Here is a 20,993-nt window from a genome sequence, read left to right as displayed (position 1 = left end):
CATATCGAGGGTCAGACTAAGTAGCCTCATGCAGTCTCATGCTTCATGTTCTTGCTGAGCTCTTTCTCCCTTAAATATATTGTTGTAAGCTGACGAGACACAGGAATTTCTTATCTTGTCAACAAAGGCTAAGGTCATAGAATTGTATATCATGTTCTCTTCTGTTCTCTGCTTATCATAGCTACCCTATAACCCATTTCTTGTATTATAAACAATAGTGCTAGGAGAAGAAATGTTGAGGACTGCAATCCCACACGGGAGGGAGAGGAGGAGCTGTTTCCTATGTGTCACAATATCTATAAAAACAATGTGCTGATGTAAATCGGGGCTTTTGGCTCTTTGGAAATGATTCCAGCCTTAAGCCCGCGTGTTAAATAAAGAAACTCTTTTTCCTTCACTCCGAGGTCTCTCTGACTCTGAGTTCTGCAACATAAATGGTGCCGTGACTCGGATATGGCAGGCTCTGAGCCAGACAGGTGGCATTTGCCTGCTCTTAATCGCCACACCGGGAAGACAAGCTCGGCGCACGCCTCCCTTTCTTGGCGCCACCGACCTTTTTGTTGGGTGAATGGGAGAAAGCCTGCGCTGGGACCGCCCGAACGGCAGCGAGTGGCAAGAGAACCTTGGGAAGCGGAGGAAGGAACTTGAGCCCTGCCCATATTGCAGCTGCGATTAAGTTGAAACCCACATTGGAAGCCTTCAGGAGAAAGGCAAGTATATGGAGTAAAAGAGGGCCCCGCCTTTAGGGAGAAAGGCCACTGGGCAGAAAAAAAGAGGGCCCCACCTTATGAAGAAGGTCAGCGTTGGTATACATATACAAAAGAACCTACCTCTTGAGGGTAGAAGGGGGGCCTGATCACACCCCCGAGCAGGCACTAATACTCAGCAAGGCGCTGAGGAAACTGCTTCGCTCTAGTGGAAAAGTGGGAAAAGTGGGTGGCAGGGACATATGAATGAAGTGGTGAAATTGATGATTGTGTGAGTGGCTACTGCGGTTTCTGTTGCATACCGTTAACCGTCCAGGTGGCCAGGCCAGTAGCAAAGTGCATGGTGTGAAATTCCTTTTGTGTCGGCCAGTGAGACCCCTTACTCACTGACCAATCCCCTTCCCTCTTTGTGTCCATCTTCATCTTAAGAGGGAGGCTATGGGAGGTGGGAGAAGCAAGACTTGCACCCCCTTGAGATGTATGTAAAAAAAAAAGGAAAAAGATTTTTTTTTTAAAAAAAGATTCAAAATAGAGAGAGGAAACAGAAAAAGCTCAAGGTCGAGCTGAGAGGGGAAAAAAGAACAAGATCTGAGGCTGTTTAGAGAAATGTTGCAGGACAGCCTGGCTTTTAACGAAGCGTGGGAGTGTGAGGCCGAAGAAGTAGCCGTTAGCCTAGCGCGCCGAGAGGGGGGGCAGGAAAATTGCCCACAACATTCTGAGTTGTGCAACATCATCACCTCGCCTAATTGAAATAAAATCCCTAAGAAATAGAAACTGAAAATGAAGACCCAGAAGATGAAGGCGCAAAATGGAATAAAGGTGAAGAATCAGCCCCCAGGGCACAGGCTAGACCCTCTTCAAGTAGAAAGTCTGCCATAAGACTGTCCCAAGGCAGAATGAAGTGGAAAGACCACGATGAAGATCTCTGTCAAGGTAGCCATGTTTAGCTTTGAACTGTCCTAGAATTTCATAGAGCCTGTAGACCATCAGCTATATGATTTCTGAAGAGCGTAACCGTTAAGCTTTTGCCGTGGGATTCCCTGCAATGAAGAAATCTCACTAATTTGAGTGTCCAGTGTTAGACTGCCTGAGTGTGTGTGCTGAAGAGACCGAGAAACCAGACAGCATGTTCCTGGCCAAGCCAAAATCACGCTACTACCATGCTCCTGGAAGCTGCAATAAACTGTGTAAGCTTAGAGACCCAACCTGATTGAGAAGAAAAGAAGATATTAGAATAACTGTTTTAAAAAACAGTGAGATTTGTGTAGCTGGCTGGCTGACGCTGTCAGTGATGTTACAACTTTAAATTAAGACTGTTTTCCTGTTTGAGACCCCAGCGAAAAAGCTGACCCGAGTTATTTGTTGCCCGTGCCAAAGCAAAGATTTAGCTGCCCTGTACCTCATCGTGTCCTGTTTTGAGCTTGGGATTTACAAATACAAACTAACTGAGAAGCTTGCCTTTGAAGTCCTGCAAATCACCCCACCGCCTCCCCGAAGAAGATTAATGGCTGCCTGAAAAATGCAAGTATAAGGTGATGCCCATCACCCCCCAGCGTCCTGAGTTTTGGCACTTTGCTTTCGTATACCAAGTTGAAGAGGAAGAGAAAAAAAGAGGGTGTGTGTGTGATATTGTAAATCCCTGGCTAGCTTGTCTAGTGATAGATAGCCCCGAGAGCTTTCCCCCACTAATTGCTGGATCTGCTCCATCATGCCTTACCATGCAAAAAGTGTTTTCCATTCATTGTGTTAAATTACAGAAAAAGTTTGTTGTGTATATTTTATGATTTCTTAGATATCATAAAATATATGTGATATTTGCAGATTAGTGTTAGTTGCAACTCCAAATGATACTGAGTGTGGTTCCCAATGAATGACAAGGAGAAAAGACAAAGTCAAGTAGAGAAAGACAGAGGCAAGTAGAAAAAGACAGAAATAGAGAAAGTGGCAGACAGATAGAGAAGGGAGGGAAAAAAAGAAGAAAGAGAAGGCAAGAGGCAAAGAGAAAGAACATTTGTAGAGAAGAAGCGTGGCCATAGTTGCCCCCAGGATAAATTAGAAGCAGCTGATTGTGCCTGAAGCTTATTACCTGGGGTAAAGTAGCCACAATAATGTAATAGTTCTTTAAGATGAAGAAAATGTAACTAAAAGGAGAAGAAGAGCCTATCCCACATGTGTGTCATTGGGACTAGTGTAAGGCAGAAAGGTTTAAGTAAGTGAGTTTAACTTGAAAAAGACAAATAAAGAGACAAGGCTGGTGCATAGAGAGGTACGTTTTATATAAAAAGTTTAAAATATGATCTGCAATACAGGCAGATCAGCAAGAAAAAGAAAGAAAAAGAAAGAGAGAGAGATTTCTGTTCCCATACTAATAAATGAAAGTGTTATCAAGCACTTTGTTTGAGAAGCGAAGTCTGTTTACAGAAAGCTGTGCCTGAGAACCAAACCCTTCTAGCCTATGCTGAAAATGCTTGCTAGTGTTGTGCTGCCTCATGGGTAACATGTATGGTATAAAACCCATTTAGCCCAATAGCTCGTGGTTCAGAGAAGCTGTCTGATCCAACCATTAGGTACGCCTGTGTGCTGTAAGTTACCCAATAAAGTCTCCTTGTAAGTAACCCCCCGCTGCTAGAATTCCAAAACACAAGCGGGGCTAGAGCACCTCACCCAGTATCAAACCCTGCTGTTAGAAGCCATGAAGGCAGGTATGAAGAAGTCAGTTAATATGACTAAAGTGTCTAAAGTGCTGCCAGGTGCCACTGAGGCCGCAGAGCGTACTTAGAGCGTCTTTTAGATGCCTATTGCCAGTATACCCCTCTCGACCCAGAGGCCCAAGAAGACGTGGACGAAAAAATAAAAGACCCAGCAGAGGCAGAAGATTCTTAAGAAAGAACCAGTGTGCCCAGTGCAGACAAGATGGACATTGGTGGCATGAATGCCCAAATAAAATGAATCAGATACACAAAGGAGAAAACCAAAAGAGCCAGAATGGGCGAGAGAGAAAACAGCTTGAGAGGGGCCGTGACATTGACTGTGAGGGGCCGTGACATTGACTTCATGATTGACACTGGAGTGGCATCAAGAGCAAGCAAACGTTAGCCTTAAACAAGAAGTCCAAACACTGAGCAAAGTTCTTCAAGCCCAGCGTCGCTTTGTCTTAGAAAATAAGCCCCCAGTTCCCATCACAGAAGTTCATCCTTTCCAACCAGGAAATGAAGTATGAGTTAAAGAGGGAAAAAATAACCCTTTAACTCCCAAGTGGAGAAGACCGAAAACTGTTATACTTTCCACCCCCGCAGCTATGAAAGTAGCTGAAATTAAACCCTGGATACATTGGACACGAGTCAAGAGAGCGACAGGGGGTAATAGACTGTGAACAAAAATCCTAAAAATCCTTTGAAAGGATTTCTTTCCTTTTCAAAAATCCTTTAAAAATCATTCTGAAAAAGCAGTAAGAAGACTCAGGCTAGACCTTACTGTGGGCACAATGGGAGACTGTCCACCCTGCGTACGGTCAGACCTGCAACTAGGGAGAATTAAAGAAGGGGACTAGACCCTACTGCGGCTTGCCAGGTGAATAGCTGCCCAGCGTACGGTCAGATCCCAAAGAAGATCAAACATGCGTGTTGTAGTGTTAGTAGTGTTGCATTGTGTTTCCTTAATAAGGTGCAAAAAAGGGGGGTCTGCCCCTAAAGAGGGAAGTCTGTCCCAGCGATTTGTTGATAATTACTGGCTTCACCTAGCTAACATCACTGGAGTAAAACATTTTTGTTTGCCAAAAGATATACCTGCAAACAGGCTTATTAGCTCTTGTCTAATACCTGTCTGTAGACATCCTGGGAAAATTCAAAAAGATACCATGTTACGCAATTATGGTATAAGCTTGACTTATTCCCAAAATGCAGATTGTGGCGTGGTTGCATAAATCCTACCCCCTACAGAACTTACTTTACGCACCCTCATCGTAGCTGGAACAAATGCTACGTGTGCACGAATGCTTAATTGTCAACATTTTTCCAGAAAATATAAAGCTATCCCTGCCCCCCCCTTCCACTGTAATGAAATTCAAAACATATCTTTTAATGATGCCCACATACTTTTGCCTCATGGATGGTTTTGAACATGTGGTTCTTGCACTTGGTCATTCATTCCTGCCAACTTGTCTGATAACCACCCACATGGCCTCAGCCGCCTAGTGCCAATTCTTCCCCCGTGGCCAGAGAAAATCCATCGACGGCAGCCTAGAGCACTCCAACTAACAGAAAATTGTAATAGCCACCTACAGCTATACTCTGACTCAGAAAAATTAGCACTGGCAGTATCGTTAGTTAGAGTTCCAGGTCTAGCCTTGGCTAATGGTCTAGAAATCAACCGGTTAGCTTGCAGCTTGGCCAAAAGCATAAATACCACCTCACGGGCATTGTCATTATTAAATAAAGAGGTGCGGTTCTATAAAATAGAGCTGGTATAAATTACCTCTTCCTTCTTCATCATTTGGGTTGTGAGACACACCAAAAGCTCTGTTGTTTTAACTTAACTGGTAATGGCAGTGCTGTAAATGAACAGATCAACAAGCTGCACCATATAGTAGCTGACATCAACATGATTGGCTCGATTGGTTGACCTCTTGGCTTCCAGATCTTAGCTGGCTTAAGGCATTGTTCATCCTAATTCTACCAGTGTTGTTCATGGAGATACTGTTATGCCTTTGCATTCCTTGTCTTATGCGCCGTTTAACCAATCTGTTTTATGTCTCGGCTAGTAAAACTGCCGCCCTCTACGCTCTAATAGCTCAACAAGATATTAAGTAAGAGAGTTGCTATGAGAGTCCTGTGTTATGCTTCACAAACCATAATGTCTATTTGCGTAATGAAATGCTATAATTGTAATGAAATTATGCATTTAAGGGGGGAATGTAGCAGCCATATCGGGGGTCAGACTAAGTAGCCTCATGCAGTCTTATGCTTCATGTTCTTGCTGAGCTCTTTCTCCCTTAAATATATTGTTGTAAGCTGACGAGACACAGGAATTTCTTATCTTGTCAACAAAGGCTAAGGTCATAGAATTGTATATCATGTTCTCTTCTGTTCTCTGCTTATCATAGCTACCCTATAACCCATTTCTTGTATTATAAACAATAGTGCTAGGAGAAGAAATGTTGAGGACTGCAATCCCACACGGGAGGGAGAGGAGGAGCTGTTTCCTATGTGTCACAATATCTATAAAAACAATGTGCTGATGTAAATCGGGGCTTTTGGCTCTTTGGAAATGATTCCAGCCTTAAGCCCGCGCGTTAAATAAAGAAACTCTTTTTCCTTCACTCCGTGGTCTCTCTGACTCTGAGTTCTGCAACAGGACAAAGGCTAATAGAGTTTTGACAAGAGAACCCGCTGATCATAGCAAACACTCTTTTCCAACAGCACAAGAGGCGACTCTACACATGGACATCACCAGATGGTCAATATCGAGATCAGATTGATTATGTCCTTTGCAGCCAAAGATGGAGAAGCTGTATACAGTCAGTAAAAACAAGACCTGGAGCTGACTGTGGCTCAGATCAGGAGCTGCTTCTTGCAAAATTTCGGCTTAAATTGAAGAACGTAGGGAAAACCACTAAACCATTCAGGTATGACCTAAATCATATCCCTTATGAATATACAGTGGAGGTGAGGAATAGATTTCAGGGATTAGACCTGATAGACAGAGTGCCTGAGGAACTATGGATGGAGATCCATAACATTGTTCAGGAGGCAGCAACTAAATCCATCCCAAAGAAAAAGAAATGCAAGAAAGCAAAGTGGCTGTCTGAGGAGGCTTTACAAGTAGCTGAGGAAAGAAGGGAAGCGAAAAGCAAGGGAGAAAGGGGAAGATATATCCAACTGAATGCAGAGTTCCAGAGAATAGCAAGGAGAGACAAGAAGGCCTTTTTAAATGAACAATGCAAAGAAATCAAAGAAAACAACAGAATGGGAAAGACTAGAGATCTCTTCAAGAAAATTGGAGATCTCAAGGGAACGTTTTGTGCAAAGACGGGCATGATAAAGGACAAAGAAGGCAGGGACCTAACAGAAGCAGATGAGATTAAGAAGAGGTGGAAAGAATATACAGAAGAACTATACAGGAAAGATCTTAATGTCCCTGATAGTCATGATAGTGCAGTCACTGGACTTGAGCTGGACATCCTAGAGAGTGAAGTCAAGTGGGCCTTAGGAAGCATTACTAACAACAAAGCTAGCGGAGATGACAGTATTCCAGCTGAGCTATTTAAAATCCTAAAAGATGATGCTGTTAAAGTGCTGCACTCAATACGCCAACAAATTTGGAACACTCAGCAGTGGCCACAAGACTGGAAAAGGTCAGTTTACATTCCAATTCCGAAGAAGGGCAATGCCAAAGAGTGTTCAAACTACCGTACAATTACGCTCATTTCACATGCCAACAAGGTTATGCTCAAAATCCTACAAGCTAGGCTTCAGCAGTATGCGAACCGAGAACTACCAGAAGTAGTTCTCTGTTTCGAAGAGGCAGAGGAACTAGAGATCAAATTGCCAACTTTTGCTGGATCATGGAGAAAGCAAGAGAATTTCAGAAAAACGTCTATTTCTGCTTCATTGACTACGCTAAAGCCTTTGATTGTGTGGATCACAACAAACTCTGGCAAATTCTTAAAGAGATGGGGGTACCAGACCACCTTACCTGTCTCCTGAGAAACCTGTACGAGGGTCAAGAAGCAACAGTAAGAACCAGACATGGAACAACCGATTGGTTCCAAATTGGGAAAGGAGTTTGTAATTGTGCCTTGAGAATATCCTTTTTTAAAAGCTCCCACCCATCTTGGACTCCTTTTCTCATTAGCGTAACTTGCCATGGGACCTTACTTATCATTGTTCTGAGTTTATTAAAATCAGCTTTCCTAAAATCCAGGGTATGTGTTTGACTACACTTGGCTTTTGCTTCCCTTCGAACCAAGAACTCAAATACAACATGGTCGCTTTTGTGTATGGGCAGTTCCCCACTGTATGGGCAGTTCACAAAAATTAAAATGACCAAGTACAACATAAAACAATATAAAATATAAAAGTATAACCAGAATAAGACCTTGCAGCAATGCAGAGGTTTTTAAAATACAGATTTAAAACAGTCGAGCTAAAAGACTAGAATGCTAAAATGCTGGGAAAATTAAAAGGCCTTTACCTGGCGCTGAAAGGAGTATAGCATAGGTGCCAGGTGAACTTCTCTAGGGAGCTCATTCCACAACCAGGGTGCCACAGCAGAGAAGGCCCTCTTCCTACACCACTGTTAACAGGAGGTAGTCACTGCGTTTCAACAAAAAAAAATTAAGAATCTTGGTTAGAGGGGTGCTCCAGAGAGCCGTTGACACCATAGGAAGCGGGGGGAAACCATGTTCAGTGTCACATGTGAAACTCCTCTAGATGCATCCATTGGTAATGGCTTGTTCTTAATGATATTGTGATATTGCTTGGCTTCATCCTTACTTTTAAAGACATCTTTTTCTTTTACTTAGGTCAGCTTTATGGACTAGAAAAATTTTGGGCTTACCTAAAGTATTCACAGTCTAAAACTCCACCTATTGATCCCAAACTTCAGGAATACCTCTGTAACTTTAAAAGATTGGAAGACTTCAGAGTTGATGTAAGTGTTCAAGTTCTTTTGAGCAAACTAACGTAGTATATTAACATAACTGACTGATTTAAACTACCCATAAATTCATGTAAACTAGTCAAATGCCTGTTCTCATGATTAAATTCATGTTAACTAGAGATCAAATCGACAACATTCGCTGGATCACGGAGAAAGCAAGAGAATTCCAGAAAAACGTCTATTTCTGCTTCATTGACTACGCTAAAGCCTTTGATTGTGTGGATCACAACAAACTCTGGCAAATTCTTAAAGAGATGGGAGTACCAGACCACCTGACCTGTCTCCTGAGAAACCTGTACGAGGGTCAAGAAGAAACAGTAAGAACTGGACATGGAACAACCGATTGGTTCAAAATTGGGAAAGGAGTACGACAAGGCTGTATATTGTCGCCCTGCTTATTTAACTTATATGCAGAGTACATCATGAGAAACGCTGGGTTGGATGAATCACAGGTCAGAATTAAGATTGCCGGGACAATTATCAGCAACCTCAGATACGCAGACGATACCACCCTAATGGCAGAAAGAGAAGAGGATCTAAAGGGCCTCTTGTTGAGGGTGAAAGAGGAGAATGCAAAAGCTGGTTTGAAATTCAACATTAAAAAAACCAAGATCATGGCATCTGGCCCCATCACTTCCTGGCATATGGAAGGGGAAGAAATGGAAGCAGTGACAGATTTTATTTTCTTGGGATCCAAGATCACCGCAGATGGTGACTGTAGCCATGAAATTAAAAGACACTTGCTCCTTGGGAGGAAAGCTATGGCAAACCTAGACAGCATAGTAAGAAGCAGAGACATCACCTTCAAAGGTCCGTCTAATCAAAGCTATGGTTCTCCCAGTAGTAACGTATGGCTGTGAGAGCTGGACTATAAGGAAGGCTGAGCGCCGAAGAATTGATGCTTTCGAACTGTGATGCTGGAGAAGAGTCTTACGAGTCCCCTGGCCTGCAAGGAGGTCCAATCAGTCAATCCTAAAGGAAATCAACCCTGAGTGCTCATTGGAAGGATAGATCCTGAAGCTGAAGCTCAAATAGTTTGGCCACCTAATGCGAAGAGAAAACTCTCTGGAAAAGACCCTGATGCTGGGAAAGACTGAAGGCAAAAGGAGAAGGGGACGGCAGAGGATGAGATGGCTGGATAGCATCACTGATGCAATGAATATGGACTTGAGCACCCTCCGGGAGAGAGCGCAGGACAGGAAAGCCTGGCGTGCTATGGTCCATGGGGTCACGAAGAGTCGGACATGACTGAACAACAACAACTGCACCCACAAGACCAGGCTGAGGCACCCACCAAGCTATTTTCCCTCATTCCTCCATTCAGCTGTACAGGAGGGATGGGGAATCTTCATTGCAGAGAAATGGCTGGGGAAGGCAAAATATACCCCCAGACACACCAAGGACACTTGGGGCAACAAGGGCCTTGGTGGGGAGTGAGGTTTCTTCCCCCTTCCAGCCAATTTTCAGCAGGGGGGCTTTTTCGCTCCCTATACAAGCTAATGGACATCACTCAATTGGCATCTATAGGGAGCGAAAAAGCCCTGATGTGGAAAAACAACTTGCAAAGGGGGCCACATCCACATAAGAATATAAGAAGGGCTGCACTGGATCAGACCAAGACCCATCTAGTCCAGCATTCTGTTCACAGAGTGGCCAACCAGCTGCCCATGGAAACCCACAAGCAGGACACGAGTTCAACAGCACCCTCCTGCCTATGTTCCCCAGCAATAGGTGTACATAGGCATATTGCCTCTGATACTGGAGGTAGCATATAGCCATCAGGACTAGTAGCCATTGATAGACTTCTCCTCCATGAATTTGTCAAATCCCCTTTTAAAGCCATCCAGATTAGTGGCCAACACTACATCTAGTGGGAGTGATTTCCATAGCTTAAGTATGCACTGTGTGAAGAAGTACTTCCTTTTATTTGTCCAGAGGGCATCTCTACACCAGCCTAAAATCCTGCATTTGAAATGGGGCTTTCTGCTTCCGTTTTAAATGCAGGATCACAATGACTCCCTTTTTCACGTGCTTCCTTTTCCTCCACCCTCTTCCCCCTCCTTCTCTCCATATCTGTGAGTCTTCCATTATCTTTCATTGATCTCATTCTTCTTCTTGCCGCTTTTACTCTTTTAACGGGGCAAACTGAAGCAGAACACAACGGGGTAATTTGATAGCTCATTATCTGCGATCCATTTAAAAACAGAACAAAGGGGATCTAGTGCAGGAGATGCCTGAAGGATCACAGCATCATGTAAAGAGCCCACAAACTTCTGTGAAGGAGCAATCTCAATTGCAGGATAAAAACTCTGTGTGATGAAGCCCTGAATCTATCACCAATAATTTTCATGAAATGATCCACGGCTCTAGTATTATGAGAGAGGTAGAAAAATGTCTCCATGTCCACTTTCTCCACACCAGTCACCCACCAAGGTCCCTTGGGACAATAGGATCCTCCATATGGAGTAGACTTTGCTCCCCCTCCAGCTAATTTTCAGCAGGGAGTGGTTTCTCACCCCATGCAAATGAATGGAGAAATTGCTCCATTCACTTTCATGGGGATGGGAAGAGAGAACAAAAGGAAGGAAGGAAGGAAGGAAGGAAGGAAGGAAGGAAGGAAGAAAGAAAGAAAGAAAGAAAGAAAGAAAGAAAGAAAGAAAGAAAGAAAGAGGAGCCAGAGATAGGGGGGAACCAGAGAGAGAGAGAGAGAGAGAAAGAGAGAGAGAGAGTGAAAGAGAAAGAAAGAAAGAAAGAAAGAAAAAGAGAAAGGCATACAAGCAAAAAGTAAGAGCCAGAGATGGGGAGGGAAAGAGGGACCGAGAGCGGGGGAGACCAGAGAGAGAGAGAGAGAGAGGCACCAGAAGAGAATGAAAGCAGGTTCACATGTAATTGTGCCAAACTGTGGTTTATTTAACCCACAATTTGCCAAGGAATGTGCCAGGCACATGCCACTGCCATATTGGATATGCAGCCTCTGATCGGCCCAACAGCTAGTCCGTGATGTCCAAACCTGAACACTATGGGCTTTTCTTCCCAAGGCATGTATCATAATGGCGATCACTCATGACCGAGTAAGATTATCTTCCAGAGATAGAGTCTTAGCAGTGGGTCTGCAGGTGGCTGTAAAGGCCAATTATGAATCTACACAGCCTCCCACAGTGAGGACATAGGTTTCCAGGTGGAAGGCGGTCACGATGAAGGTTTGCTTGACGTGCCTTCCGCTGAGCTCATTTCTCCCTTTTGCTCTGTACTCGTGCTTCTTCAAAGTCCATAGCGCCTTTAATATAGGCTGACCTCCAGTTGGAAAACTCATGGGTTAGAGCTTCCCAGTTCTCAATGCTTATGTTACATTTTTTTAAATTAGCTTTAAGAACATCTTTAAATCTCTTTTGCTGTCCACCAATATTCCGATTTCCATTAATAAGTTGGGAATAGAGTGGCTGCTTTGAAGATGATAATCAGGCATTCGAACAACATGGCCAATCCAGCGAAGTTGATGTTGGAGAATCATTGTTTCAACGCTGGTGGTCTTTGCTTCTTCCAGTACGCTGACATTAGTCCGTCTGTCTTCCCAAGTAATTTGCAGAATTTTTCAGAGGCAGCATTGATGAAATCTTTCGAGAAGTTGGGAGTGGCGTTTATAGATGGTCCATGTTTCACAGGTATACAGTAAGGTCGGTAGTATGATGGCTTTGTAAACAAGCATTTTGGTCTCTCTGTGAAGGTCCCGATCCTCAAACACTCTACGCTTCATTTGAGAGAATGCTACACTTGCAGAGGTCAGGTGATGCTGAATTTCAGCATCGATGTCAGCTTTTGTGGAGAGATGGCTGCCAAGATAGGAAAAGTGATCAATATTTTCCAGCATCACACCATTAAGCTGGATTGATGGCGCTACAGAGGGATTGGTTTGTGCTTGCTGGTAAAGCACTTTGCGTTTTTTGATGTTAAGCGAGAGGCCGAGCTTTTCATATGCTTCTGCGAAGATGTTTATGATAGTTTAGAGATCTTCCAATCTGGAGATCTCGGAGTGTGCACAGGTTACGTTATCATCAGCATACTGAAGTTCTATGACAGAGGTTGTAATTACCTTACTTTCTGCTTTCAGCCTACTGAGATTAAAAAGTTTTCCATCTGTTTGATATATGATTTCTACACCAGTGGGAAGTTTCCCTTCAACAAGGTGTAGATTTATAGCGATGAAGATAGCAAATAAGGTTGGAGCAATGACGCATCCCTGTTTAACGCCTGATCCCACTTTGAATGGATCACTTTGAGAGCCATTGTTATCCAAGATTGTTGCCGTCATGGAGGAGCCGCAAGATGTTCACAAATTTATTAGGGCATCCGGTTTTCAGAAGGATGGTCCAGAGAACAGTACGCTTTACCGTGTCGAAGGCCGTAGTCAGATCAATAAACGCCATGTACAGGGGTTGGTTTTGCTCCCTGCATTTTTCTTAGAGCTGTCATATGGTGAAGATCATATCCACTGTCCCCCTGGAAGGGTGGAAGCCATTTTAGGATTCAGGGAGGATGTCTTCTGAGATAGGTAGAAGGCGGTTAGCCTTCTACCTATCCTTGCCAGGATCCTTGCCAGGATTTTGCCTGCCATAGCTAGAAGGGAGATGCCTTGGTAGTTTCCACAATCTGTTATATCACCCTTTTTAAAGAGAGTGATAATTATGGCATCCCTGAAGTCTGCTGGGATCTCCTCCCTCATCCAGACTTTTTTTATGAGCTTGTGAAGCTGTTGTGTAGCGTCAGGCCCTCCTTCTTCAAAGACTTCAACAGGGATCCCATCGGGTCCACTAGATTTATTATTTTTCATTTGGTTAATGGCTTTACTGACTTCCTCCAAACTAGGCGATATTGCAAGCTCATCTCTGGTTTGTTTTTGTGGGATTTGCAAAAAAACCTCATCAGCCACAATAGAGTTACGGTTAAGGAGGTTGTGATAACGCTCTTTCCAACACAATGCAATAGACTCTTTGTCCTTTAGAAGTTTGGCACCATCTATTGAGCATAAGGGGTTTGTACCACAGTTTGTTGGTCCGTAGATGGCCTTGGTGGCATTAAAATGCCCCGTGCATCATGGGCATCTGCAAAATGCTGGATTTCTTGAGCTTCTTTTATCCACCAGGTGTTCTTAAGTTCTCAAGTTCTTCTTTGGACCTCAGCCAAAAATCCACTGGTGTAGATTTTTTTTCTTAGCAGCACAGTTGATGTCTTTTTGCCATATTTGGAAGGCTTTCCTTTTCTTATCAATGATATATTTAATCTCCCTATCATTCTCATCAAACCAATCCTGATGTTTCTTAGTTTGGTATCCGATAATTTGTTCACAGGCTGCGATAATGGAAGTCTTCAGTTTATTCCAGTGTTCCTCGACATTTTCAGGGGTTTCCATAGGTAGATGTTCCTTGAGGGTTGTTTGAAAGCAGGCTCGCTTAATAGGATCTTGAAGGGCTTGGGTGTTCATTTTACACCTTGGTTTTCTTCCTTGGAGCCTACGTTGAGGGACAGTCTTAATGGCCATCATGGAACGAATTAATCAGTGGTCTGTCCAGCAGTCATGAGCACTCATCATGGCTCTGGTGAGGAATACATCGTAGCGATCTCTGGCACGAACAATTACATAATCTAGAAGATGCCAGTGCTTCGACCGAGGGTGCTTCCATGATGTTTTAAATTTATTTTTCTGGTGAAAAAGTGTGTTGGTAATGACATGATTATGCTCTGCACATTTAGTCAGAAGTAAAATTCCATTCTGGTTGCTATTGCCGACTCCTTCTTTCCTAATGGTCCCTGGCCGCAAATCAAAATCACGCCCAACATTTGCATTGAAATCACCCAGGAGGATGATTTTGTCCTCCTTAGGTATCTCTGATAAGATGGTGTCCAGTTGGGAGTAAAAATTTTCTTTGATGTCTTCATCAGCATCTAATGTTGGTGCATAGGCACTTAGAATAGTTGCCTGCTGGTTTTTGGTGAGTTTTATTCAGAGGGTTGAGAGTCATTCATTAATGCCAGTAGGAACTTCTGACAAGAGCTTCATAAGATCATTATTAATAGCAAAGCCTACTCCATGTATTCGTCGTTCTTGTTCAGGTAGTCCTTTCCAGAAGAAGGTGTAACCTCCTTTTTCTTCCTTCAGTTGTCCCTCTCCCGCTCTTCGAGTTTCTTGGAGTGCTGCTATGTCAATGTTAAAATGTCTCAGCTCCCTTGCAATGATGGCAGTCCAGCGTTCAGGGTGTTCACTATCTGTATTGTCCAGCAGCGTCCGTATATTCCATGTTCCAAAGTTCATTTGTCTTTTGTGACTGCTAAATGGTGACCCTGCTGGATGCGGTAATCCAGTCAGGGAGAAGATGAGGCAGACTATGTTTAGGGCACCTTTTCTAGCCCCCTCCCCATACGGGGTGAGCAGTGTGGATCCTGAATACGACTGCTCAGTCGGGGATACAGCTGCCGAACTACTCAACTGCCTCGGCCCTTGAGTCAGGACGACTGAGTCTGTATCCACCGCCCATGTGCCGGTCCATGACTAGGGGCTTCCGGATGTCACAGTCCTACCCCTGTTGCCATGCGCCAATTGCCATGGGACTTTTGGTTGGTTTAGGTTTAAATTGGAAGACGCCTGTGCGTGAATTTGTTTTATGTGTGGAGATCAGTGCACAATGATCAACACGCAGTCTTCACAGAAAAAGGCTCTAATCCAATGGCATGGATATCAAGACCTTTAGGTGGTCCTTTATCTGCTGCAGCCTTCATCCGCCTTCTCAGCCATTGTAACATACACCTTGTATCTTCCGCCTGTTCTGCCGCTGAGGACTTTCTTGGATTGTTCTTTGTCTGGTTCCTCTCCCTTGAACTTACCGCCATGGGTGACCCTGTGGTAAGTACATGACTCCTGACGGCTTCGCTCACAGGGTTCATTGGAACACATGAGCCCACTCACCACAGCAAGGTGACGATCCAGCGAGTAAGACAAGGCATTTATAGTCCCCTTGTCATTCCCTGCTCACAGTTTTTTACAGGTTCTTTAAACAATGACGTGACTCTCCAGTTTCACTTTGGTGTCTAACCAGCACTTTCAATGAGTGTTTTTAGAGCAGGGAAAATGTGGCATGGAGGGAGCAATCCTATGGGGATAGTGGGCCACCTCCGAACTCGGAGGTGATCGCCTATCCAATGCACTTCTCAAAGTAAGAAATGTAAGCTCCCCACAGCCTCTCTGAGCCCAGTTTTGAGCATATCCTGACTGGGCCAGAAAGACAGTACAGAGCTAGAAACTTTTTTCTTCATATCTTAGTCACAGTCAGTATAATACAGCATTTGCACCATGGAACCTTTGAGTTTGTCCTTATGTTTCATTCTTTTGAAATATTAAAGTTCGCTCCCACTGTTTCCCATTGATCTACTCCACCTCATCCCTGGGATGCAATTGATTTCTTTCTGTAAGTAGACTCATGGGGGATGGAGCAGAGTGGAGGTATTTGCTTTGTCTTTGAAAATATTGTCATAAGGTGGCTCCTGCAGGCTGGTACCAATATGAAGCATAAGCACAGTGCACCTAACCCAGTATTTCTACTCTGCAATACACTTCTATCTTGTATCTGCTTAGGATAATAATCCCCACTGACAACATACAGGTATCTCTGTAGGTGCACTGGAGGTCACCTAATGCATCTTCCTTAACACTTGCGTTTTGTACCAGCATTTAAAACAGGTTTGCATTTTCTTCCAGTTGCCTGTGCTATATTGGCAGATTAAGCCACCAATTTGCTTTTGCTTCTGCTGTCTCAAATATACAAAACTGATAATTTATTCCTTAGATATCTCAAATATCCCCCAACAGTCTGGTGTAAGGAAATTATCAAAACACTTATCAAATTATCAAAGCAGCAGAAGCACATATTCCCCCATAAAGGATAAATTACTCTCTGCTGGCACATGTGAACGTTTATCCTGGTCCTCCTTCAACAGTACTCTCTTTTGTGGCTAATCTTGTGCCAATCTATAAAAGGCATTTCCCCACTAAATCTTTTGCCACTGTCAATTCACTGAAGGTTTGCTTGCTCCAGTCAGGACATTCTAGCCAGACTTCAAATATCAGCGCCTGGTACAACTATAATGCACCCCAGTAAAAGTAGGAAAAATGCTTGTGCTCACCTGACATGATAGTTGCTCTCCAAATTAAGCTGGGTGAGCCTTCACACACTCTTGGCCTCCCAGATTGGGATGGCATGCAGTGCATGAAGGAGGCACCAGTCGAGTGAGTGCTAGACCCAATTCACAGAACACCTCAAAACTACTGTCCTGTTCTACATAAGGTCCCTCTTACTTCCTCTTCTTGCTACTCCTGCTCTGGTTCGTGGCCCACTTTGATTCATGCCCTGCTCCAAACTTCTGATCTAAGACTCAAAATGACTTTATCTGGGGTGTATATTCAGTAGAACAAGCAAGTTTGATCCATTCAGGATGAATTCTCCTTTCTCTCCATTATTCAGGTTTCTTATACTGGGAATTATTTTGTATTTAATCAGGAAAGCACTCTGATCCATTTTGCCTCTACAACATCTCGACTTCTGGGTTACTTCCACAATAGGGGTCTGACTTTGTGGTATGCCAGCTATACAGTCTGATTCCACATACTAAAAGCTTTTCTACATGAGCTTTTCTACACTTGGCTGTTAATCGCTGTATCTACTTTTGGTTGTGTCACAGAATTGAGATCCAGATTTTACAAAGAGCTTTTCCTTTTCTGCTTTTCCACTACATAATCTCTAGGTGGCGCTGTGCTATAGCACAATATTGCGATTACATAAGTAAGAAACACCGCTTATAAACCTTTTACCAAAGGTTCCTTAGAGCTTTTCTACACGAGGCATTTATTGTGTGCTTGTCATTCCATATTTATGGTTGTTTACAGGTTCTCTAGACGACATCATGACCCTTCAGTTTCGCTTCTGTGTCTAACCAGCACTTTCGGCAAGTTTTTTTAGAGCAGGGAAAATGCAGCATTTAATTGTGAAAGCAAAAGAAAGCAGAAATTCCTGTTGTGTATTTGTGCTATTCTGCTATAACACAGTGCCACCTAGAACTTATGTAGCAGAAAAGCAGGAAAGGAAACTCTCTTTGTGAAGTACTCAAATCTCAGTTCTACAACAAAACTGAAAGTAGATGCAGTGAATTAACAGCCAACTAACAGTCTTGTGGAGCTATTCTACATGAGGCATTTATTTTACACTTGTGATTCCTTGCTCACAGTTTATGGGTTTTATAGATGATGTCGTGATCCTTCAGTTTTGCTTCTGTTTTTTAAGAGCACTTTCGGGGCAGGGGGTTAGAGCACAGAAAATGGAGTATCATTTCTGAAAGTGAAAGAAAAAGTATTTTTCTCACTCATCATGACTCCAGCTGATCTCTTTCTGGCCCACTCACATCCACTATGGTGTGCTGCTACTATCTGTTTCCTTTTGCACTTTCTCTTGCTTTATGTCCTGCAGCTTCTTTCCCCACTAGCAGCTATCCCAACTTTCCCCCTCCAGATTTCTTAGACTTCTGCTCCCATCAGCTCCAGCCAGCATGGCCAATGGTCGGGAAAGCTAGGAGTTGTAATCTGGAGGGCACCAAATAGGGTGCTATTTAACTTCTGTGGTTGTTCCTCCAATTTGTCATTTTGATCATTACTGGCAGTCTCATGGAAATGCTGTTGATTCTCAGCTAGTGACTCCTCTACAGTCCAAGTTTATCCACTTGATTGACCTCCTCAGCCAGTTCCAGATGGGGGACCTGCTGCTGTAATTCTGCTTGAAGTTGTGGCTACTGAACTACAGCTGCATTCAGGAGGTCCTCTGTTTGATGCTGGGATTGTTGAGATGCTTTCAGGAGTGCTATTAGCCACTCTAGCCTGGCACACTCATCAACTCACTGTTTCTCTCCAATAAAACAATACCACTGCTGACACCAGGCTCCACACTTCCCTGGGCAGTGAGAAGTCCAAGGATAGTGCTACATGGTTTTGCCTCCTTTGGGCGAGAGAGCATTGGAAACATATGGTGTCATTTTGACATGCACATTCAATACAAGGAAGGCATCATGGAAGTAAATAGATGCTAACAGCAGGCAGCAACATTGCCAAACCTGCATCAGATTCCTTGAAAGCAACTCTTATAGCTTTCCAAGGCTGCACCCAAGTTTTAGCTAACTCTACCTAGAAGCTATTTCTCTCTGATTCTCTCTTTGTATTCAAAACTGCCCAATCCCTTTCCCCCCTCATTCCTCTTGCCATTGGGCTCAAACCCCACCCTGCAGGAAATAATTGCCCATTCAGCAACAGCATCTCCAAAGCATTACTGACACCCTGGCAATAGCAGCTAATCATCCCTGATTATTAAGCAAGCAATCAGCTTAACAAATGAAAGCTACCTAGCAGCTGTGGTGATACTGAGGGATAGTGTGGAAGCACCCTTAGTCTGTTGTGCAAAAACCAACATCGACTCCAGTGGCATCTTAAAGCAGCTTTCCCCAACTCGGTGCCCAACACATATGGAGGGCATCAGGTTGGGGAAGTCTCCCTTAAAGGCTGACAAAGGTATTGCGACATAAGCTGTACAACCTGTGCCCCCACCAACTGAACACAGCCAACAGCCTTGTGTGGCAGCTCACCAGGGACAGGATAACCCTTCTGATTTTGATGCCTTACCTGGGACTGCAGAAACAAGGGGATGTTAAGCAGTTGGCGCTGGCAGACCATAATATATATCTGGTAGGTTACGATTGGCTTAGCGGACACATGTTGTGCAGCCTTGGCAGAAGGTTTTGTGAGCTAGAGCCAACTTAAGCTGATTCTACAAAGGTCTCTTTGTGTTTTAAAAGCTGACCGAAATACCACATACTTAACTCATTGTGTGGATGGTTACAAAACTGTTGTGATGTTGCTCTGATATCTTAGGAAAGCTTACAGTGGAATGAGTGTGGGCTTGGCTATTGTTGAGTGAGTTACTGGTGTCATCAAAGACAAGACAGACAGGTTTCTACAAAGCCTTGATTAAACAGTTGGAATAGAAGTGCTTCACGCTCTCCTATTGAAACCAATGGGATGAAACAGTGTGTCACTTAGGCTGGATTGCAACCTTGCTGCTTAAATATCCTGAATGGGTTATTTCTCTCTCTAGACCCAAAACAGGCTAATCAGGAACATAGGAAACTGCTTATACTAGGTCAGACCATCTGTTCATGTACATCAGTATTGTCAACGCCCAGCAGTGGTTCTCCAGGGTCTCACTAGGTGTCTCCCTCACAGCTCCCAACTGGAGATTCCAAGGACTGAACCTAGAGCTTCTGCATGTGCTCTGACCCCACACCCAGCTGCCTTTTGAGTATTGTCTGCTGTGGTCCCCAAATCAAAGGCTTTTCTACACATCCACAGCATGCTCTAACTGAATGTTATCAATCCTGATCGAAATACTCTTGCAAGTGACAGGCTGAGCCCAGTGGAGGCTGGGGGCTCCAATTTCAATGGGGCCGTGCATCCATTCTGTGTTTCGGTCAGAACCAGCCAGAACTCTAAATGAGCTATCCAGGGTGCTAAACCTATTTTGGAGATAGGACTCAGCACCTTGGATAGATCCTTTAGAGTTCTGGTTGGTTCTGACTGAAACCCAGTATGAATGCACAGCCCCACCAAAATCAGAGCCACCAGCCTCCACTGGCTGAGCCAATATAAGATGGAAGACTTAGGGCGCAATCCTATCTAGAGAGGCGGCCAACCGCCTATCCAAAGCAGTGCAGGAGAAGCACAGAGGGGATAATTCCCTCCGCGCTCCTCCTGCCCTGGTTTTTCAGCTAGACAGCCGATTGCGGCTGTCTAGCTGTGGGAGCATGGAGCGGGGAAGAAGGCTGCTGTACGACACATAGGATGTGTCATACAGGCAGCTACACTGTCTCTGCCCTGGAAAACCCCCAGCCGTGCCCCTTTCCACTCCCTCCGCGCTCCTCTTGCAAGCATGGAGGATGGGGCCTCAGAGGCAGTGCGGAAGTGGGGGGAGGTTGGTTCTCCAGGAACTGACCTCAGGCCATGGGCTCCAAGGTCAGTTCCCGGATAACACAATATCTTATGGCCATCTAGCCACTGTCTAGCGGCAATAGGATTGCTCTCTCCAGCAGTTGGCCTCATCCACATGGTACAACATAGGGAAATGGTTCCCACAGAATTTTGGATTTTCTCTGACACTACTCCCCCTCCATGATGTCTCTGCCTGTTTACCTTTCCTCTCTGTACATGTGATAAGTGGCAGCAAAGGAAAAGAGCAGCCACTGCCATTTACCTTTCCTTCTGGGCAGAGGTGCAAATTGGGCTCAGAAAGCAGGGGCGGGCAGGGCAGGATTGAATTGGCAGTGGTGATAGTAGCAAGGAGGGGATCCCACTCAATAAAATCAGAATGGAATACCTAGACCAGAGGTTGGGTAGATCAGGATCTACTGGTACATCATTGGATTATTTAAAATAGATCAGCATAGGTGTTTCCGACTCCCTATTGTTTAAAAATAGGCACAAAAATGCTCTCCACCTTCTCCCTCCACCCCACCCCAAATTAGAATTGTCAGATTCCCTGATCTGTA

At 44.1% G+C, this 20,993-nt stretch overlaps 1 long non-coding RNA gene across 2 annotated transcripts in view; it reads right to left on the bottom strand.

Annotated features, from left to right (window-relative positions):
• LOC146343881 (uncharacterized) overlaps positions 1-19,173 on the bottom strand; it is a 28,533-nt gene extending 9,360 nt beyond the window's left edge. The window contains exons 1-2 of one of the 2 annotated variants that reach the window (XR_014792063.1): positions 19,075-19,173; positions 7,899-8,020 (exon numbers count right to left, since the gene is read on the bottom strand). This is a non-coding gene — a long non-coding RNA (uncharacterized LOC146343881). The remainder of the gene's footprint in view (positions 1-7,898; positions 8,021-19,074) is intronic. The other variant, XR_014792064.1, reaches the window with a different exon arrangement.
• Positions 19,174-20,993: the final 1,820 nt, after the last annotated feature.

Source organism: Heloderma suspectum, chromosome 5 (assembly GCF_057233095.1).
Source record: "Heloderma suspectum isolate Gila_16-S chromosome 5, 16-S_ref, whole genome shotgun sequence".
NCBI classification, from domain to species: domain Eukaryota; kingdom Metazoa; phylum Chordata; class Lepidosauria; order Squamata; family Helodermatidae; genus Heloderma; species Heloderma suspectum.
This window is presented reverse-complemented; position numbering and strand designations above follow the sequence as displayed.